This window comes from Coturnix japonica, chromosome 1, assembly GCF_001577835.2.
Source record: "Coturnix japonica isolate 7356 chromosome 1, Coturnix japonica 2.1, whole genome shotgun sequence".
In the NCBI taxonomy this organism is placed as follows: domain Eukaryota; kingdom Metazoa; phylum Chordata; class Aves; order Galliformes; family Phasianidae; genus Coturnix; species Coturnix japonica.
Window position 1 is genome coordinate 47,256,468 of NC_029516.1, and position 12,396 is coordinate 47,268,863.

Below are 12,396 nucleotides of genomic sequence, written 5' to 3' on the forward strand. Positions count from 1 at the left end.
CATACCTCCTCTTCCTGCGTGCATTTTTCTCTCTGTGTAATGCAATACTCCTTCTCATGGATTCCAAGTAAGAACAAAAACCTTATCTTTCTGATTCCCATCACTGATGTGTTTCTAAACCACAAGGAAAAGGGGTCAGGGTGATTATTTTAAGGGTTCTGGTGGCTGTTGAAAGAAACTTTGCAGGAAAGCTGAATCAACGGATAAGCATCTAGTTTTTGTCTTTATGTGTTCTGCTGTCCCACATCTAAGGGGTGGCTTATGGAAATTCAGAAGGCTTTTAAATATGTACATTCTTCTGTAAAGAGTCAAAGAATTAATAGGCCTCCATACTGTCTCACAATTAGCTGCAGATGTGTAAATAGGTGAGTGCCTGAAGTTCATTGCAGCTGTTGTTGGGGCAGTGGCAGAGCAGCAAGGACCAGAGAATCATAGAATGGTTGAGATAGGAGGGACATTTATAGGCCATCTAGTCCAACTCCCCTGTAATGAACAGGGTGCTTCCGCTCCATGTGTGAACAGAAAATGCAAGGAGAGAAAGGACAGGACTTCTTAGCATGCTTATTTAGTACATGTTTTCACCCAATAGGTAGAAGACAGTAGAGCTTTCTTCTCATTTAGTGTTTTATATTTGTACCATGTGTGGGCCTCTATCTCAAAGTCTGGGTACTCTCCCACCAACTCTCTTCTATATCCCTGCCCAGAAGACAGTGGGGTGTGCAGGGCTGCTTCCCTCCCAGCCTAATGCAAGCAGCTGCTCACACAGAGGGGTTTCACAAAGAGCCCCTGAAAACATCTCTGATCTGTGGGTTTAGTTCTTCGAACACTTTCCTGCCTCTTGATAGCTGAGAAATACTGCAGGGTGGGTGCTAGCCGGAGGCTGGGCAGTCCAGCAGCCTGCTGCTCCTCAGTGACGTATTGATTTTTGACAGGAATTCGTTATACAAACACAGGGGGTGCCCTGTGAGTTGCTTTCTTTGTTGCAGAATAATCCCAGGAAACAATGCTCTCACAAACAGGGGAAAAGGTGGCTGCATTAAGTGGGGCTCTTGGCTGCATCTTGGCTAAAATGTGGTTCTCCACTGTGCCGGTACCTCATCTATCTGTTGGTATTTTTTCACACCCTGCAAAGATAATGCCTCAGTAAGTCTCCAGGACTCAGTTTCTGCCTTCTGTCCTGGTACTGTCAGTACTACAGGTCTTCTGTTCCAGGGCTGAAACAAGGACACTGCACGCATCTCTGCCCAGCTTCCTGCGCTGCCCCATATGTTCTCAAAGGCTGTACAAAGCTGTACCAAACAGTGCATGCTGGCAGTGGGAGGCTGGAGGATATGGGAGAATGGAGGAGGCTCTCAAGGGAGCAGGGAAGAAAAAAGTCCCAAATGTGGGAGGGAATCTTGGCAGAACGGAAAGGGGGTTGTTGAGGAAAGCACGCACTGGCTTCAGCCGCACAGAGCTTGCAATATGTTACACTGAGAATCTGTGGGTGTGTTTATAAGACCTGCTGCTGACTTGCATGCACAAAGGATGTAGCCTCCTCTTATCAGAAAAATGTGGCTCCAGGCTTGTAGAAGAGGGTAAATGCTGGCGTGACTGCGCATGGAATCTTGTTTCTGGCTGTAGAGCTGTAGCCCAACAGAATGGGCCCAAAGCTTGGCTTTGACCGGACCAACTTTGGTTTCTGGCAGACAAAAGCAGTGTCTTTAGTTGTGGTAGGCTATAAACTAGTTAGTTCCCCTGCAGTTCCCACAACAAAGCTGTAATGGGCATCTGGATGATTTTCTACAGCACTGGAAAAATCCCTTGTTCCAAGCATCTCTTGGGTATACTTGAATATTTCAAGCTAGTTTCACTTCGTCCCCAGCCAGCTCACTGGAATGAGAACCACAGAGTCACTCCATTTGAGCAAATATTTGGCCTCGATTACTCTTGCAGGCTGAACCTAAAACCAAACAGCAAACATGAGGTAAGCTTCAAGGCACCATTAGCACACACACTGTAACCTTTGGAAAGGCAGCAGGCTGAAACTGGGGCTGTGTCCATGTCCTGCAGGGATGAAAAAAGGGAGAATCAGTTCCCTCTGGAGGAAGAAGATGCCTGGGGAGGGGGCCAGGGAAGTGAACATCGTTATATGCCCTTTGTATAGAGGACTGTTAGAGGCGAGTGATGAGGAAATGCAGTTTAAACAATGTAAGCATTGTGCAGTAGCTAGCCACCTTTCACCTTTGCAGATTCTGAACTTGCTCCTGTTTTCCTGCTACTCTGTTCTTGGTTCTGTGAAAACTGGGCCCAGACTGAGACCAATGAAGGAAAAGAAAGGCAGAGGCAATGTATAGCTCTCCATGGTCCTACCTAGCCAGGAAAGCAGCATCTAGATGGCTTTGGCAATCCATTGCAAGTATTTTCTCCTTATCAATATCTGATCCTGGCCAGTATGTTTGCAACCTGTGTGTCACAAGCATGACAGCTGCAGGGCGACACGAACGTTTATTCCCCTTTCAGCTTATCCTGTACTGAGTAAAGAATGCCCCTAAGCCCTTCTGAACTCAGGAATCTGAAGCATTTCTTACCCCCTCTAAGAAAGGGAGAAGGACAAGGAGGAATTTGAGATGGTAATGAAGGACCGGTAGCAATTGCTGAAAGAGAGAGCTGTGAGGCCAGGGTAGGCAAGTCCAAAATGTCTTGCCTGGTACTGGTTGAATACCTGGTACTAGTACTGAAGGAGCTCAACCACAACAGTATGCCTGAAAATGATCTTTGTTTTCTGTGGCAAGGAGATGGCATGTTTATTTCAGGTAACAGGATGTGTTCTGCTGGCATTTTGGACAAGCTGTGTTAGGCTCAAGGCAGGCAACTCTGATCTCATGTGTTAGCTGGGGGGCAAAGATATTTTGCTGCATGGCTTGCATTTCTGATATATAACTCCTTTTGTATAATTGCTTTCCTGGCTTTTAAGGCTAGATAGAAAATAGCAATCAGCGGGAGAACAGGAATAGAGGAAAGAAGGTTAGGAAGGGGGTATACTGAACTAAAAAATGTATTCTGCTTAGCACAGTGCTTGCATTTACATGGCAGCAATAATTATATTTGAATTCCTTGGAGGTAAAGAGCTCTGGGCCATTGTTCTTGGTATGTCAGATCAGGAATGCGGTGTCTGCAACCCTGCATAATGGAGTTACAATTCCATATCAGGGTCTGGAGGAACTCACAAGCTCCAAGGAGAGCTTTTCTCTACCTAAAGCTGAAGTTTTCATCTAGGTGTGTTTTGGAGGACACTTCCCATGACTTTAAGCACAGTTGTGACAACCTGCTTTCTTAGTTAGGTCCCTTGTACAACACAGCATCAGTTCTGTTGTATTGAAAGGAGGCTCTCTGGTACAAAGTAAATTTACTTACTGTGCTACCTACCGATGGGTAGAGATTTATGCCTCTGACCTATACCCCAGCTGAGCAGTGAGGCTGTATGTAAATGTAACTGTTTTAAATGGTTAGGCACAGATCTTCCCCTCCTCCCCAACCTTGGGGTTCAGGTATACCGCCCTCCTATTTTGCCCATCAGCAAAGTCAGTTTGAAAGATTCTTGTCACACAGCTTAATCCCTCTGGTTGTGCTGCTTCGTCTCTCTCTCTGTGGGCCTATAAACTAGATCAGTGAGCCGATCTTTCTTTCTTAACCTTCTTTTTAAAACTCCAGCGATCCACTTTACAATATGGTTTCTGAAACATCTACGTCAGCACCACTGTGGCAGTGGTGGCTGTGACACAGTATGAAGAATAAGTGGCTGGGGGGAGAACAGATAACATCTCAAGCCAGTTTGGCTGACAAAGACATCATTATAGAATTGCACATTGACACATGAAAATGAGACAATGAAGTTATACCTTCTTCAGAGCCATAACAGGACCTGGGTAGGCATGTGAAAGGTAATCTCTTCCTGTAAGAAAAGGGCAAATACATTCTCTTCCTACTGTCTGCTTCTGGCCACTTCTGAGACAGGTTGCTGGGTCACATTTACATTAGTGTGGTTCAGTGTGGCTCCTTTACATCAGCTGTTCCTGTTAGAATTTGGAGGAACAGAGCTAGAATTTGGGCTTATATAGTCATGAAATTTGTAAGCTCTGATGCCCCAGTGGGAACATCACTTGCTTTTACTCCTTCCACATCTTATGTTCATGGTTTCCCACCTTCTGTGCTTTCACAGTTTGAATTTGGCATTTGTTACGGGAGCAGAACAATAAAGAAATGGCACAAGGGGAAAAGGAAGTTATGTGCTAAAAGTTGGTGCCTAAATTCCAGACAAATTCCATGTTGTTTAGAGAGCACAGGCAGTGAATGGTGAAGTCCACAGTAACGTTGCTTTCTCCTCCTACATACTCTGTTCCAAAGAGCCGTTTCCTTCTGTTCCAGTACGTAAAAACCCTTCAAGCTCTCATCTGCACTCAGAGCAGCTGCTATGTATGGGTGTCTCTATTAAAGTCACTCCAGAGCTGCTTTTTTAATTAGTTCCAATTATGGAACTGCTCTGAAACTATTGATGTTTCAGGCATCTGCAAAAGCAGACTTAAAGCTTCTTAGCAATAGCAGATTGTGACATTCTCCAGACCTGTGTGCATGCGGTTTCTGTGTGTAAAGTCACTGTGGTTAGCATTTAGCAATGTGACTTCTCTGATAAAGTAAACAACTTTTGTCTCCTGTCACTCTTCTTTAAGTCTCTAAGAAACTTCTTTTGGAAGAGATTTCCTCTGCCTTGCGAAGCACTTGGAAATTGTTTATTAAAATGAATTTGGATACTTTGCCTTTTGTCAGATATAGAAATCAAACGTGGCTAGTGTTCATCACAAGAGTTCAGGCTTCAGCCTGATTGCCTTGGGTTAGGCCACTGTAGGGGAAATCGGTGTCATTTGGCAAACTGAGTTTGTTTGGTGCGTAGCAAAGGCTGGCAAACTGAGGAGTAACTTCTGGATACCCAGCGCTAAGGGGTTTTCTTTCCTCCAGGAACGCTAGAATGTAGTTATTTTACCCCCACCAAACTTGTAAATCCAGCTGCTGCTGAGAAGCTGATTTTCAGTTCAGTGACCATTATAAGGATGCTGGCTTACAAGCACTGGTAGAAGATGCAAGTGGCATTGATCAAAAGGACCAAACAAGCATCCCGTGAATTTATAGACAGTAACGGAAGTATAAAATTAATTTGTTAGCTTTTTTACTCATACTTCTTTCATTCTGAGGTGTGTCTCATTTCCTGGGTAACTTCCTGCCAGCAGATCAACACTAAAACCCCTTGCACTTAGTTTCAAGCTACAGAAAATACTTTTCCAATCTGACTTGTCTCAATTACTGTGCATCTACACATCTGAGCACTGGGCAAATATGCAGAGTTTTCAAAAGAGGTGTGACACTGCAATCTCTGTTTTGAGTTCAGTTTTGGTGCTTGAAGTCATCAAGAAAGTTGCCACTGATTAAACTGGAACCAACTTCTCAGTTTCTTTATTCAAGGAAAAAAAGAAGCCAAGCCTGAAGAAGACACTCCAGCCTGATCTCAGCCTGAAGTCTTTGACTCAGGATGTGCAGTGTACATATGAAAGTATGAGCCAGAAAAGAGCAAGAAAACTTGACATGTTCCCAGATCATACAGTCCTTAACAATGATTGACAGTCCTTTAATGTCTGCATTTCATACTTGCTTTTATTACTCACATTACCTTTTATTTCTCACATTACTTCTGTTGTCAGTTGAATTTTGCCTTTTGTGTTCCTTTGATTGCTTTTATCCTTCATAACCTTTACTTAGACTTGATATTGACTGCTTGCCTTTGTTTACCTTACTTAGCATTTGGCTGAAGACAAAGCCTCTCCTTTTCTTCAAAGGTTTTTATATATGTTGTACTCTTCAGTATTTTCATTGTCTTATTTTCATGGGAAAAGTTAAAACCCTGCCCTTCAATCTTTAAATATTCTTTTTTATGTTTGTCACTTTTTCAGGGATAAGTCATGAGACGATGCAGACTGTGTCCCCATTTAAGATAACTGATCACTTACATATCTCTGGTTGCCTCATTTCACAGTTCCAGCTCCCTTTCATCCTTTGCCTTAATGTACTAGCTCAGACCCATGTTTTCTTCTTGCTGCCAAATCCTTATTTCTGTGTTCTACCTATATTTATACCATTCATCTCCACCTTTAACAATGACACCTTTGTATCCCTGAGACTCAGCTGTACAAATCTTTCAAAGCTCTCTGAGATCTCTTCCACTGCCTTTTGTGTCTCAGACATCAACGCCTGGCATTGTTTCCAAACTGCGGCGATGAATCTTTCTGAGCCAGAAGTGTTTCACTTGGACAAGAGGTGCTTACTCAAAACACTTCTCTGCTGATGTCTTGATTGCAGCCTCTTTCACTTCATTTTCCTCTGTGATATTACCTGACAGTACAGAATCACAGAATTGTAGGGGCTGGAAGGGACTTCTGCATATCTCCTAGTCCAACTCCCTGCTAAGGCAGGTTCCCTACAGTAGGTTGCAAAACAGAGCATTATGACTGGTCTGTAAGACGTCCAAAGAAGGAGACTCCACAACCTCGCTGGGCAGCTTGCTCCAGTGCTCGATCACTCTCACAGTAAAGTTCTTCCTTGTTTGTATGGAACTTCCTCTGTTTCAGGTGTTATTTTTTTCCCACTCTCTCTTGTTCTACTGCTGCACACTGCTGAAAAGAGCCTGGCTCCAGCCACTTGACTGCTGCACTTCAGTGATTAGATGCCCCTCAGTCTTCTCCTCCTGATGCTGAACAGTCCTAGGGCCGTCAGCTTTTCCTCGTGAGGGAGATGCTCAAGACCCCTCACCACCTCATTCACTCTCTGCTGGACTCTCTAGAAGTTCCCTGTCTTGATCTCAGGATCCCAGAACTGGACATAGCACTCCAGATGTGGCCTCACCAGGGCAGAGAAGAGGGGAAGGATCATCTCCCTTGACCTGCTGGCCACACTTTCTGTAATGCATTCTAAGATGCCAATGGCCTTCTGGGCCACAAGGGCACACTGCTGGCTCCTGGCCAACCTGTTGCCCATCATGACACCCAGATGCTTTTTGCAGAGCTCTTTTCCAGCAGGTCAGCCCCTCACCTGTACTGATACAAGTGTTAATGTGCAGCGAATCTCATCTTTACAGCTGGATCTGACGCCTGGCCTCATGTGCACCGTATTCACCAGACTTTTCTCTCCTTTTTGGCTCCTGAATCCTCCCTTTTCCCCACTCAGTTTCAAGATTTTGGAGACGGCCGCAGCGAGTGCCAAGAGTGAGGATGACATCAGCTCTCCCTTCTCACACCTCTACTGTTTTGGCGTGCCTTTCCCGATCTGTTTTAGGCTCATTGCTCAGCACCAGTGCCTGGCTATACCCACGTTCCCGCTCTCCCCAGCGCTGCCCTTTATAACGAGACCCCGACGTCTGCCCTCCCACCGCTCCCAGAGGCCGAGGGAGCCGTGCCCCAACCGCCCCCTGTCACAACGCTCCCACCCGTCGCGGGGCATTGTGGGGCCGGGTTGGCACAGCGCGGCGCCTTGTGGGAGCGGCTCGGCACGGCGCGGGGCGGCGGGGGAGGGGAGAGGGGGAAGCGGGGCTCGGCCGGGACAACGGCGGCCTCAGGGCTGGGCCGGGGCGGGGCAACTCGCGCCTCCCGAGCGCCGCCAACAGCAGAGGGCGCGACGCAACGCGCCGCCCCTCCCGCAACGGCCGCCCGCTCCTCTCAACGGCCGCCTCTCTCCTCAAACGGCCGCCCGCTTCCTCGCCCTCGCCCCGCCGCCGCCTCCTATTGGTGGTGGCGGCCGCCAGTTTTCCCCCGTTCCACCTCGCTATTGGCTGACGGGCGTCTGTGGGCGGGGCAGCGGGCGGTGCCTCAGCGCGGCGGCTCCTCCTCCCGGCCGTGCGCCTGGCAGTGCCGGTGAGCGAGAGGCGGTGGCGGCGGTGCCTGCGGGAGGAGCCGGCAGCGTGCGGACGCCACTCTCTCGCCGCCAGGAGCGCAGCGCGGCGCTTCCTCACCTTGCCGGAGCCTGGCTCAGGTAACCGCTGCGGTGTGCCCGGGGGGGGCGGGCGGACTCGTTCCCTTCTTTCCTCGCGGGGCTCCGCGCCTCTTTGTCCGCCGGAGCGCTGCCCCTCCGAGTTACGCGCCTTGCCGCGTTCTACCCGGCCCGGCCGCTCGGAGCGCCTCGCCGCCCTCCCGCCCTGCCCGCTGCCCCTCGCCGTCTCCCTGCCCTCCCTCTCACCCCGGGGGCGGCCGCCCCTTCTCCTCTCCCTGCCCCGCCGTCCGCCCCTTGGAAATAACGGGAAGGGGAGAATGGGACCGCTCGGCAGCTGTCAGGGCTGCAGCCTGAGTCACGGGCTGCCCGTCCTCCCGCAGACATCGCGCTGGGCTTGGCTTCCGCCCTCACATCTCCACTTCCTCATTCAGTTGGGGCTGCAGAGTGAGGCCAGGAGGCAGAGGGAGGAGGGAGTGACAGGGCAAGATGAAGCTTGCAGCAGGAAGGCTCGCAGATAGCTCGCTCTCGCAGGCATCACCTCCGACGGGGTCGGAGCGGCGATCCTCCGCCTCTCGGTGATATCCCAGCAGCTGTGGGGGGGACCGAACCTCCGAGCCCCCCTCAGGAGCGGGTTTCCACAGGCGGGGCGGCTTCTGCTCTGTCTAAAAGTGGGGTGAAAGGAGCTGTGAGGGAACGCCTCGTTTCTGGTGGAGAAGCTTTCTGGGAGCTGCCTGTTACACTCACTTTTCTTTTCCTCCTTACAGTAACTCTCTTTGTCTTCTCTAGAAGTACTGTGTTCTTCAGCTTTCCTCTTGTGTACCTTTTCCTTCTGCGTTCTGTGTTAAGTGTCCTGAGCCGTGATCTATAAGAGCATACTAAGAACGTTGGCTTTTCTCTTAGCTGAGTAGCTCTGTCAAAAATGCATCAACGTGCCAAGTAATGCATAAGAAAGTCATGCTTCAAACCGGGGGAGATATGGCAGGAGGTGGACTTTGAACTCTGCCTTGGTGTCTCTACCCTACACTATAAAGAAATATAGATTAATCTGCACGGAGGCTGTTCAGCTGTGGCTTCAAAGGCTAAATTGCATGCCCTTAGCTCTCCTATACATCTTCCTTCTGCAGACCTCAGTGTGGTGAAGTTTTAACTCCCGAATAGCAGCATCTCTAATCAGTTGCTGCTTGTGTAAATGCTTTTGTAATTAGTCACCTGGTGACGATGTGGCTGGGTTCACTTAGCCGTGGCGTTCCAGTGAAAATGGTAAACCACGACACAGATATTTATTGACTCATAGATGCGACTGTGGCTCTCTTTCCTGAAGCTGGAATGAGATAAGCAAATATTTTTGTTAACTGGAAAGTTGTAATGGGGAGGGGAGCAACTGATAAATGAAAATGCTTTTGGCATAAAAGGGTTTTGAAGCTGTTCATCACAACCACCATCACCTGTATAAGCACAAGATTGTGCTGCTGACCTGACCTTGTAAAAATAACTACGGGGTGAAATCATACAGCGGTTCCATGAAGCTCTGCGTCAGGTACAGGTGTTTAAATGGACACGTACCCCTTCTTGAGAGCGTTATTCCTTGTGTAGCATCTGATCTTGCTGGAAGTGGACAGGCAAAAGTTTCAGTGGCTTAAAGTTACCTGTGAAATTGCTGGTAGCTGATTGAAAAAGGTCAGAACTTCTTGTATTTTCTGTCTTGGTGCTTTATGATGTGGTGGTTCTCGTAATGTGGAGTCATCATCTCCTGGATGATTGGTTGGGCGGTGTTAAGATTTGATTTGGAAGCTCTCCGATATCTTGAGACTTTAACCTCAAAGTTTGCTCTGTCAGGTAGCAGAGTGGCTGTTTCTGTATAAACAGGGTGAGAGAATAGTTGGGTGTCTATTCCAGAAGAATGGGTGTAGAAATTTAAGGCCTTTTATTGCACTTTGCACAGTTGGTGGGGATATTTCTACTATGGTATGGATGAAAAGGATTTCTTCCATTGGAGGCTGAAGTAACTTGTGTTGTCCCTCACGTTATTTTGGTGGGTTTCATACAAGGTGTCAGAGGGTGAAGGTGTGCTCCAGCATTGGTGGCTGTAATACTTGATCTTGAATTGAAAATTCAATTGTTTCTAGTAGAGTTTGATGCTGCAGGTGCTTAAATTCTTCCTGGCAGTGCTTGGCGTTGCAGGTATTCCTTCAGATATGCAGAGAGCTTTAGCACCACAGCAGTGTATCTTCAGAACCGGAGCCATTATTATCTTAGCAGGTATGCTAAAAAAGTGTTGTACAAAATGTATGTTATAACTAATAACTCCTGGGTTAGCTCTCTGTTCTGGGAGCTTCAAGTAGTCTGCTGTGCCCAGAAGTTCAGGGTTTGTGCTGTTAATCCCAGGATGCTAAACAGTTGGGAGAGGGCACGTATTGTAAGTGTTCTGATTTCCCAGCCCATTTTGGAGTTTGATGTGCCTTTTGCTGGAAGGAATGACTCGGTACCTTTAAGTCTGGAAATCTGATGGCTCTTGTGCTCGAGCCCTGTGTCTTGACCACACTGATATATTTGTGTGACTGCAATAGGGTGAGTTTGTGAGCGGACCCACTGGAGGTACAGGAACTCTTGTGGTTAATGCAACATCTACCAAAAAGGGAAGTCTAAGTTCAGGTTGTTTTACCTCCCACCCTGTGTGCTGCATCTGCTTTCTTGCATCGTGACTTCAGGTTATTGGGTAACATACTGAAACTAGCTGATGACTAAAGTGTATTGTGGAGGCCTGGAGTTAGAGCGCACATCTACTAAGTGCTTCCCAGACCTTTAATCCTGGGTGTAGGGCTTCAATACGGTTTGGTACGTTTGACTCAAAAATGCACTCGGTGCCCTCTAACATTGTTCAGATTTTTAATTTCTGCTATGAATATCTTTTTAGTCTTTGTTTTCCTAGCTAGTAATTGAGGCACAGCTGTTTGCATGTTAAGTAGCGAAATTGTGTGCCTGACGTTAAGTCTTTTGTGGGTTGGAACAAAGCTACAATAGCATAGGATTGCCTACAGCAGCATTGTTTTTGCTGGCAGTCGCTCTGGCTCAGTGGTGGCTTGGTGACCTTGTACCTTAAATTTCTTTTCAGTTAAAGCACATCGTGGCTCTAATTGAGTTTTCTGGTGTAGAAAGATATGGAAATTAGCAACCTGATTTAAAAAGGGTATGAGGAGACAAAAACATGCATGCAACTTCTGCCCTGGAAGCTAATGCAAATGGGTGTTGTCCAACTAAATGAAATGCATTGGCTTACAAGTTCCTCTTAATTTCATACCAGTGCTTAATTATGGTTTAGTCCTCTTGCTTTTTTTTTTTTGGCGGCTGTGAGAACTTGTTCCGAGCACCTGAAGTGGTTGGTAATGTCAATGCTGATTGGTCACGCTGTGCCAGGTTCCTGTAGCACTTAAACACCTTCTCACCAGACTCCAACCCAGTGTTGTTCAGCATAATGCATTAGGTTTCCAGTTATGGCCTTTCAGTCTGTGTTTGGTACCACGTGCTGTCTCTCTGGGCATCCTGCAAAGACTGAAGAGCCCTTGGTGTCCACGGTTTTCCATAATGGAACTGCCATTGAATTCACTGGATGGGGAGCCAAGCACTGCAGAGTCAAGTCATTTTTAAACACAGCAAAGAGGAAATGGTAAAATTGATCTAACGTACTTGTCTACTGCAAGTTGTTTCTTAACAAGTATTACAAATGCACTGCTGTTGGATGCAGAAAGGCGTAATAAAATAGAATTCTGCGTGCTGTGGTTTGACTCTGTGACCTCTTTATGAAATGTGTACCTCTAGAGGTTTGTACACAGGCCTTGGATTCTGCTCGTCTTCATGACTGCGAGTTGAAATTTCTCTTTAATACATGTATACTGATTCTTCTGAGAGCAGTAAATAAAACCACATGGATGAGTGATTTCAGTAAACTCAAGCTAATAATCAATATGTATTGAGGGAAACTGAACTTGGAAGCTTGTAAAGTCTGTGTAACTGATGAATACATCTATTCATCAAGAGCTACCATTTTAATGAGCCTCGGCAGGAAAACTATTGTGATATATGCCTCAATGCTGAACTCAAGTTCTCATTTAAACTAAAGCGAAGTAGACGTTTAGGCTGGTAAGAAAAGAGGTTCTGAGAAATACAACAGCTTGGCTTTGATAATTCTGTGTGCGGTCAAGCATTTTTTTTTCTGCTGGGCTGCTTCCTGTTTAAAATATAAGACTTAAAGCACGCTCTTGTAATAGTTTACTTCCCGTTTAATTGTCTGTAGTGATCAGAGTACTGCATTCGTCTCTGTTTTTCTTTTAAGGTCAAGACTTCAGCAGCTCACTTGAATGTAGGCTCCCCTGATCAGCCTTGGAGGTA

At 46.9% G+C, this 12,396-nt stretch overlaps 1 protein-coding gene across 1 annotated transcript in view; it reads left to right on the forward strand.

Moving 5' to 3' along the window:
* The first annotated feature begins 7,908 nt into the window (after positions 1-7,908).
* Positions 7,909-12,396, forward strand: part of MYH9 (myosin heavy chain 9) — a 65,995-nt gene continuing 61,507 nt past the window's right edge. Inside the window, exon 1 of the mRNA XM_015862207.2 lies at positions 7,909-8,052. The gene's annotated coding sequence lies outside the window, so the exon portion shown is untranslated. The remainder of the gene's footprint in view (positions 8,053-12,396) is intronic.